Source organism: Miscanthus floridulus, chromosome 16 (genome assembly GCF_019320115.1).
Source record: "Miscanthus floridulus cultivar M001 chromosome 16, ASM1932011v1, whole genome shotgun sequence".
Taxonomy (NCBI): Eukaryota; Viridiplantae; Streptophyta; class Magnoliopsida; order Poales; family Poaceae; genus Miscanthus; species Miscanthus floridulus.
In genome coordinates, this window is record NC_089595.1 from 14270390 (window position 1) to 14279857 (window position 9468).

The window sequence follows — 9468 nt, forward strand, 5'->3', positions numbered from 1 at the left end:
TACAAGAATATAGTGCAACAGAACTTCTAGTCTAATCCTCTTGAGCACTCCTAATTGTTCGTTACAAGCCTTGGATGAGGCCCTTGTGTTGTCTTGGTTGATACCTATGGCCTCTACCGCCTTGTTTATATAGTCCTCTCTAAGACCCCCGTACATGCAAGTAGGAGTTTAGGAGAATTCTACACTCAAATCCTAACAGAACTAGAAGTCATAATAGCACACCTCTATTGAATCCTATTACAAGTATGATTTGAGTCACCATATAACAATCTCCACCTTGACTCTAGTCCTTTGAAGTCATCATTCTCCTTCAAGAATTCGCTCCAAATCGGTTCCTTTTTTTATTTATACTCCCACCTTGAGAGTACCTCCACCACATGGGCTCATGCACGCCACCACAATGTGTGTGTTAGAGTCTAGGCTGGAATACATGAACCTTACACCTAAGAGCTTCTTTGTTGTGTAGTTTCGTTAACCACACCACCTTCTCCTATGACCCTCCATACCATAGGTTTGTACTGCCTTCGAACTCCACCTGCTTGCTGGTGGTACTGCGTGGTTGGTCCTACAATGTCTTCCTTCTTCCAATAGCTTGCAGCTTTGCCTCTACAACCGTTAGATTTTGCAACCGTCTTTGCAACCTTACATTTGACTGCAATTGAGATTTGAGTACCCGTCGTTGACGAGACGACTTCCTTCTCCAGATCATGATTTTTACCAAATCTCCCCATGGTTAAGACAATCACCATTTGTCTATAAAGCTTCAGTTGACGCAACCCACACAAGTCAGTCATAGTCACTCTATGAGATCCAAAGACACAAAATTTTGTAATACTATAACCAAGATCTTTTATTGTGCTTTTATTTTCGTGTTTCTAAAGTTGACAATTCTTCTTGTATACATATTCTCAGGCCTAAGTATTGCCTTAGGAGTTGGCAGTGGTGCATTACTTCTCATTCTAGTCATAGGGATCATGTTTCTATTGCGTAAAATCAAGAAGCAAAGAAAGAGAAAAATAAGAGAAAGATTCTTCAAGCAAAATCATGGGCAGTTACTACAACAATTGGTATGCCAAAGGTCTGATATAGCTGAAAGAATGATTATTCCTTTGAAAGAGCTAGAAAAGGCTACTAACAACTTTGATAGTGCTCGTGTGCTTGGTGGAGGAGACCATGGCATAGTATACAAGGGAATTCTATCAAGTCTACAGTTGTGGCGATTAAGAAGTCAAAGATTGTGGTACAAAGAGAAATTGATGCATTCATAAATGAGGTTGCTATCCTTTCTCAAATAAATCATAGAAATATAGTGAAACTACTTGGATGTTGTCTTGAGACAGAAGTTCCACTACTTGTTTATGAGCTCATTACTAATGGCACCCTCTATGATCATCTTCATGTTGAATATCAAGCATCATCACTAACATGGAGAGATAGATTGAGGATTGCGGTTGAAACTACTAGGGCGCTAGCATATCTTCACTCACTGGTCTCAATGCCAATAATTCATAGGGATATCAAATCTCCTAATATACTTCTTGATGACAACTTAATTGTGAAATTGTCGGACTTTGGAGCTTCTAGACACATTCCAATTGAATAAACAGGGGTGGATACAGTTGTGCAAGGAACATTTGGATACTTGGACCCTATGTATTTTAGCATGGGGCATCTTACTGAAAAATAGTGATGTCTACAGTTTCAGTGTGATTCTTATAGAGTTGCTTACAAGAAAAAAGTCTGTTTCCTATAGATCTACTCAAGGTTATGGTCTTGTAAAGCATTTTGTGACTCTCATCTCTAAAAGCAACTTACTTCATATAATAGATCCGCAAGTCACTCGACAGGGAGGCAGTGAGGTTGTTGATGTCGCTCTATTGGCAGCAATATGTGTGAAGTCTAACGCCGAGGAACGACCGACAATGAGACAAGTGGAAATGACACTCGAAGCAATTCATGCAGCAAAAGAATATGTTGTGAGCCAGGCGACAGATAGTGAATCCGAGGACTGGACTTGGAATAATGACGGTTTCTCTCTTGGGCGAACAAACATTCATGAGACTTAAAAATCCTGAAATATTAGGAAAATCCAAGAAAAAAGAATAGTTCTGGAAATGATTTACATAATGTCTTCGCGTTAATTGGTGGTACTGAAGTTTGTTTAAAGGAGAGCTTGAGGAACATGAGCTTGTTGGCATCAATAATTTGGTGGTAGCTATGTTTTTAGTCTTTATGCCTACACTTTATGTTAGCCAAAGCTCAGGTCTTAGATTAGTAGAGTCTTCCTTTGAGTTTATTCTCGGTGTTTTGGATTTTCTTCTCTCATGTGGTTCCTGGTTAGTGCATCTTTAGTTTTTTTCATTCGCCGAAGGCTTGTAATTTGTGTCTATACTTTTTTTCCTACTCCTGCTAATATATTTTGGTAAAGCTTTTGCCGACCCTTCAAAAAAGATTATGCCACACTCCATAGTACTTCATCTATCCCTAAATAACTGTCATTCTCGCTCCAAAGAAATAACTTCGACTAATTTTATATAAAAATATTAATATTTATGGTACATAATTAATATCGTTAGATAGATCATTGAATCTATTTTTATAATAAATTTATTTGGAGATACAAATGTTGCATGTATTTTCTACAAATCTAGTCAAACTTACGGCACAGAAACAAAAAAAATAGTTATTTAGAGATGGAGGGAGTATCTCATATTCTTATACAAGTGCTGCTAGTGGGCTTTAAGAATGGACAGGCATACGCAGCACCAGCTGACAGTCATGCAGGAAAAGGAGTAAACACAACATCGTCTTCATATGCTATTTCATGCTATATGCACCATGCATGCTGTAATGAAAAAAGTGGGGATGCCGGGATGGGCAATTTGCTAGTTGGCCATGACAAAAGGAAAGAGGACGGGAGACAGGGGTAGCCTGCATAGAATTGGACCTGATGTTAACCAGAAACAATTTTTATTTCCAAGTTCTATTATCATCTAATAGATTTCTAGATGGATGTGTTCTATTAGATAAGATATTCATAAGGTGGATAGAAATCTAGTATTAGATGATAAGTATTTATCTACTCCTTCATCCTCTTTATATTTTTATATTATAGATAAGATATATAAAGATAGACAGAAGAGGGACCCATGCTTTGGCCAAACAAGCCGCAGCCACCAACTCACTGCGCCCTTTTCCCCTTGACGCCACTGCTGCCTAGCCCCCCTCTTCCTTCGTCTCTAACGAGTCCGTCGGTGGCAAGAAGAAGAGGGGACATATTTCTCATTTACAGTAGTTCTTTAGACCTTAGTTTGCTTAGGTTTTATCCAAATAAATCTACATTAGATTTCAGATGATTTATGGTCAGGATCTTATTACTTGTGAGGATTTCAATGGTTGCCATGAACAACGACGGAGCTTCCCTAGGGGCGGGGTGGGGCGGCCGCCCCAGCTACCGGCGCCGTAGCATCAGACCACCGGACCCCCTCTTCTGCGTTCTTCTCCATCTCCGACGTCCGGCGACCGGCTGTCGAGGACGCGAGGCAGAGCGGCGACGTACGACGCGAGGAGAGCGGCGATGAACGACGCGTTTCGGCTGCTTGCTTCCTTGCTGGGCCTTGTTTTTGGCAGTATAGGTAAGTTGTTTAGCCCACTAAGGGCCCAAATTTACTCCCCAATTCCCCAATCCCATTCTCCAGTTGGTGTTCTGCATCCACATCGAGCGAGCGCGGCCGCTGCACGCTGCACTTCCTCTCCGCCAGCCGCCCGCCGCACTTCTCTCCACCCGCCGCCTAGGCCAGCGCTAGGTGCACCCGCTGCCCGCCGAGGCTCCGAGCAGGAGCTGGCTGCGCCCGGCGATGGAGGGAGGAGGAGAGGAGGAGCAGGAGCTGGCGCCTGGGACTGGGGCCGGCCATGGCCGTAGATAGGTTAGCGGAGCAAGGGCAGCAGCTCCACCTCCACCAATATCTAGATTCGACCGAGGTCGAGGTTCAAGCAGAGGCCGAGGTTCAAGCATCGGCAAGAACAACAAGAAAAATGGTATTGTTTTATGATTTTTCAGTTCACGAATCATTACTTCATTAGCATCTTAAATTATTAGCAAGACAGTAATAGAGTATGCTAATTTGACAAGTAATTTTTGTGCAGACTTGAAGAATTATTTTACAACTTTGAGTGTTGGTTCAAGTTCAACTGGCAGCCGCCCAAGCACTAATGAAAGTGCCAACGCCACTACTTCAACGGCGGGAGAAGTTGTTCAAGAAAATGAAGCTATGCAGTTTGTAGCAACGGATTTAGCACACGTTGATATTGGTGTTGATGATGCACAACCACCAGAACCACAACAACGGCCACAGGAAGAAGAACAACAAGAAGATGAAGGTATCAGCCTTATCATAGAATTTGACCCGCATGTTCATATTGTAGCTGATCCAAATCCAGCTCTTAGAATGCCAATTGAAAGATTTCATCCTAATGTTCAATCAGATGTTAGAAGGGCTTATTTATTGAGAGGTCCGACACAACCCATTGGACATAATTTTCCTCGCAAGCGTGTTGGTAATGATTGGAGACAATTTCTCCCAAAATGGTTTAAGGAACATGATTGGCTAGAGTATAGTGTGTCCAAGGATGCATCATTTTGCTTCTATTGTTATCTTTTTAGGCAAGAAGCCGACCATGAGAAATTTGGTCATGTGGTTTTCACAAAGACATGGTTTAATGATTTTAAACATGGATATAGAGGATTTCCAGGTCATGTTGGAGGAGTTTCTAGTTGCCACAATAAAGCTAGATTATGTGCCGAAGATTTTAAGAATCAAAGAGCAAGTATTACCCATAAGATTGATGCTAATACCAAAACAGCAGAAATGCTCAATGAAGTTCGCTTGACTGCTGCTCTAGATGTTGCAAGCTTTCTCATTGCACAGGGTCATGCTTTTCGTGGCAATGACGAATCTGGCACCTCTCTAAACAAGGGCAATTTCCTAGAAATGATTGATTGGTACAAAAACAGAAATGATGATGTGAGGGTTGCATATGATGAGTTATGTCAAAATAATGCCCGCATGACTTCTCCTCAGATTCAGCAAGATATTACATGGAGTTATGATGAAGAGGTCACTGAAGTAATAAAAGAAGAAATTGGGGATGGCTATTTCTCGGTTCTAATTGATGAATTCCGTGATATCTCAATAGCAGAACAAATGGCTATGCTTGTGAGGTTAGTAATTTTTTTTGAAGTGCTTTATGTTTCTGGGTGACTTGTGAGGTTAGTAATTATTTTTTAAATGCATTATGCAGATTTGTGAACAAAAAGGGAATGGTTGTGGAAAGATTTTTGGGTCTGCAGCATGTCAAAGATACAACATCAAGTTCCCTAAAGAAAGCTTTGACTGAGATTCTTGCTACCCATGGTTTACCTATTTCTAGACTAAGAGGCCAAGGATATGATGGTGCTTCAAACATGAGAGGTGAATTCAATGGTTTGCAAAAACAGATCCGTGATGAGAACCCTTATGCATTCTTTGTTCATTGCTTTGCTCATCAATTACAGTTGGTTATTGTTTCCGTTGCAAGTTGTTGCTCCTCTTTTGATGATTTCTTCAACTATGTGGGTTTAATTGTCACCAGTACTAGTGCATCTTGTAAGAGGAAGGATAAATTACAAGCACAACATCGTGAAACCATTATAGCAAAGTTAGAGAGTGGTGAGATTCTAAGAGGGAGGGGAAGGAATCAAATGACAAACTTGCATAGACCAGGAGATACAAGATGGGGTTCTCATTATATAACATTACTTCATATTGAGTCAATGTGGGATTCTATAGTCAAGGTGTTAGCCATGATTCATGAAGATGAACGTAATCCTAGCTGAGCCAGTGGTTTGGTGCACAAAATGGAAAGCTTTTCCTTTGTTTTAAATATGAAGTTGATGTTGAAAGTGTTCCGTATTACAAATGAGTTGTCTCTTCTTTTTCAAAGAAAAGACCAAAACATTGTTGAGGCCATGTCATTGCTTATTGATGTGAAAGCACGCTTGATCAGTTTAAGAAATGAAGGCTGGGAGCAATTATTGGAAGAGGTCAAATCATTTTGTGTTGCAAAAGAAATTCCAATACCAAATATGGAAGAGGCAATACCAAGATGGGGCAGATCAAGGCGTGATGGCAACTTAATCACTCAAGAGCATCATTACCGTGTTGATACTTTCCTTGCTGCACTTGATGCTATAATCATGGAGATGGATCATCGCTTCAATGAGGTATCATCTGAGTTGCTTGTTTCATTTGCTTGTCTTGATCCAAGAGAGAACTTTGCTAGGTTTGATGTTGAAAAGATTGCTCGGATAACTGAGATCTATGATCAAGATTTCTCTATTCGTGATCGTGATAATATAAGGGAAGAACTTGAGACATTCCTTGTTCATGTGAGTAGAGTTGATGATTTCAAATCTTGTCATGACCTTGGAAGCTTGGCTACAACAATGATTGCAAATAAGAAACATATCCTTTTTCCATTGGTCTATCGCATCATTGAGTTAGCATTGATCCTACCTATGGCAACATCTTCAGTTGAAAGAGACTTCTCAGCTATGCACTTCATCAAGACAGCTTTGCGGAACAAGATGGGTGATGAATGGCTCAATAACTTGTTAGTGTGCTACATTGAGAAAGGGATCTTCAAGGAACTTGGTATTGATAAAGTTAAGAAGAGGTTTCAATCTATGAAAACTCGAAGAGTGAGCTTGCCAAAGAGCCCTCGACGTCATCAACATTCTTAGTCCTTCACCACTAGTAAGTATTTTCTCATGATGTCCATTATTGATTGAGGGCTACCATTATTTTATTGTTACTCGCTAAGACGCTAATTGATATTCATTCAATCTACAGGTTCATCCATTCTTAGTTATTTCACTTATTTGTAATTTGCAATGTATGGATCAACATCAACTAATCAAGAACTAGTTTATTCTTCAAATTTGAGGTAACATCTTTTGTTTCTCGTCTACTTTTCGTCGTCATGTGTGATCGTAGCGTTTTTGCCATGATTTGTGTGATTATAGTATGTGAATATGGTACATTGTGAATACGATATATTTTTGGTTCATTTTCTGGTTGAAATTCGCCCCACCTATAATTTTTTCCTGGCTCCGTCATTGGCCATGAACAAGGTCACCGCTGAAGGTGTCAATTTCATCAGCAGACAATCAATTTGTGGTCATTATATCTGCATGGGGAGCGATGCTAGGTCATCAATCTCGTCAATATAGTTGCGAAGAGAAAATCCAGGATTAGAGGTGATGAATCTGCAATCTATGTTATACCCAACTTATGCAATTGTTGATATTGTTTCGTCGATGCAGATGCATTTTGGACTGGTTCTAGAACGTTGTATCTTGCGACATGTCTTTTGGGTTGACAATGGATATATTCAACATAAGAGTTGCACTTTGACTTCAACAAGGCTCTGCTCATCTAGATCATCGACTGCATCGAGTAAAGCCTAGGAAAGAAGATAATGGAAGATTCTGGATATAATATTGTATTTTTTTTATTTTTGATTTTACTCATATATAATTTGGAGATGTACTTTACCAAATTTTAGTATAATACCTTCTTCACTTAAAAAAAGATGGAGAAAATGGATGGACAATCCGGTCTCCACATCTCCGTTGGGCCTCTTGTCACACTGTGGGCCGTCGGTTTTGCGCTGTGTTTTTGTATGTGGCGTGGACTCTGGTGGCCCACTTTGCAGTCCGTGCTGTTGAGGATGTAATAACCGCCTGTGGCTGGCTGCTGTTGTCTGGCCAGCCAACAAATTAGTGAAAGAAACGCCGTGCCACTCAGCTCGATCGAGCATCTCCATTGAGCAGTGAATTTTTTTTCTCTAGCTAGAACGAGCCATCACACCGAAAAAGTTTAGAACACAGCCCAGACCCTATAATTGGCTGTTAACAATATGCATGCTTGTTATGCTAGCTCTCTAGGGTATTTCTTACTTACTGTTTTTAACAGTAATATCAATCTTTTTTGCCAAATCTTAAAATGAGTCACCTAACTCTCAATTGACGATTTTTTCCCATTGATCAGTTCAATTAGGAAGATAGTTCGTTTCCTTGGATATCACACTGCAGAGTAGTTTCCACAAGCCTCTTTGTAGGGTGAAGAGTGTAGCACAAGCCAAAGCATCATCAAGAAGAATTCCCACTTTTCATAACCACACGTACGTAACGTCAGCAAAGAACGGCGACTGGAAACCAGCATATATCATATATGACCTTCGTCTGCTTCTGCTACATTTGCCTATATATGATTGTCACATATTATATACTTGAGAGGTTTCTCACGCAATTCAACCTCACACAAAAGTCCGAGAGCTAGCATTAATAAGGTATTGTGGATCCTCTTCAGTTGTGTCAAGCAACCAAAAAGACAAAAGTTCACACACGGCCACCGAAAAACTACTTAATTCATAGTTAATAAATAAATTAAATACCTCATCCGAAACCTCAGTTCCAAGAACACCGATTTATTACAACAATGATTTGCACCCTCAGCCTGAAGTGTCCCTCCGTCTCTGAATATAAATCAACTCCTAGCTAGAGTTGTGAAGTTAAACTGTTTTTTAAGTTTGACTGAATTAATTAAAAAATGTTTGACTTAAGATACATTTTTATAACGTGCTCATTTGATGCAATAACATTTATGCTCTTTTGTATAAATCCAGTCAAACGTACAATATTTGACTTAAGATAACTATAGACATTGGTTTATTTAGAGACGGAAGCAATATTTAGTTTTGTTGGTGTTCAAGTTTCATTCCATCGAGTCTTTAGTTGTACTGTGCCTTTTGTACATGTATCTGCTCCCTTTTAATTAATATAATAAGCCAGATCTCTTTCGAAAAACAAACTGCAACTTGGGGTTTCTCTGCACTCGTAGCAATGCGCCGGTATGATGGCTTCAGCAAACCAAGAACACATCACGCATGGATTAAACAGAGTTTGTGTCTCTCTGCTCGCTGATCGATGACTTGGCAAAGCAAAAAGAAAACAGCTGCAGTTCTCCGCATAATACATACGCACGTGGAGGCAGAAACGCGAAGACTAAGTAGCATCGCTTTGATGGTTCAAATATTACATAGTTTATCATAATATTACACAGTTTGTGTCTGGAAAAAGAGTAATCATTCAATGTGTGTAACTGCTGATCTAAGGTAAGTAGACAGGCACATTAAATCTGCAACTATATGAACATGCATCACCCAGACATGGTTGTAACCGGTCTCGATCTAGAGCCAATTACAGGCACCCTGGTATGAAAGAGAAGGGCATAAATAATCTGAGAATCAGATCTTGAGGTTTGGAAAGACTGTAGGATGTAATTATATAAAACCAAATAAATGTTGGAGTAAATGGTTTACAGGGAGTAGGAGAATTGACTTACGTCAAGAGTTAAATGGGAGTGA

At 40.0% G+C, this 9468-nt stretch overlaps 1 pseudogene; it reads left to right on the forward strand.

Annotated features, from left to right (window-relative positions):
• The first annotated feature begins 3577 nt into the window (after positions 1–3577).
• Positions 3578–6986, forward strand: LOC136510312 (uncharacterized; annotated as a pseudogene).
• The last annotated feature ends 2482 nt before the right edge of the window (positions 6987–9468 follow it).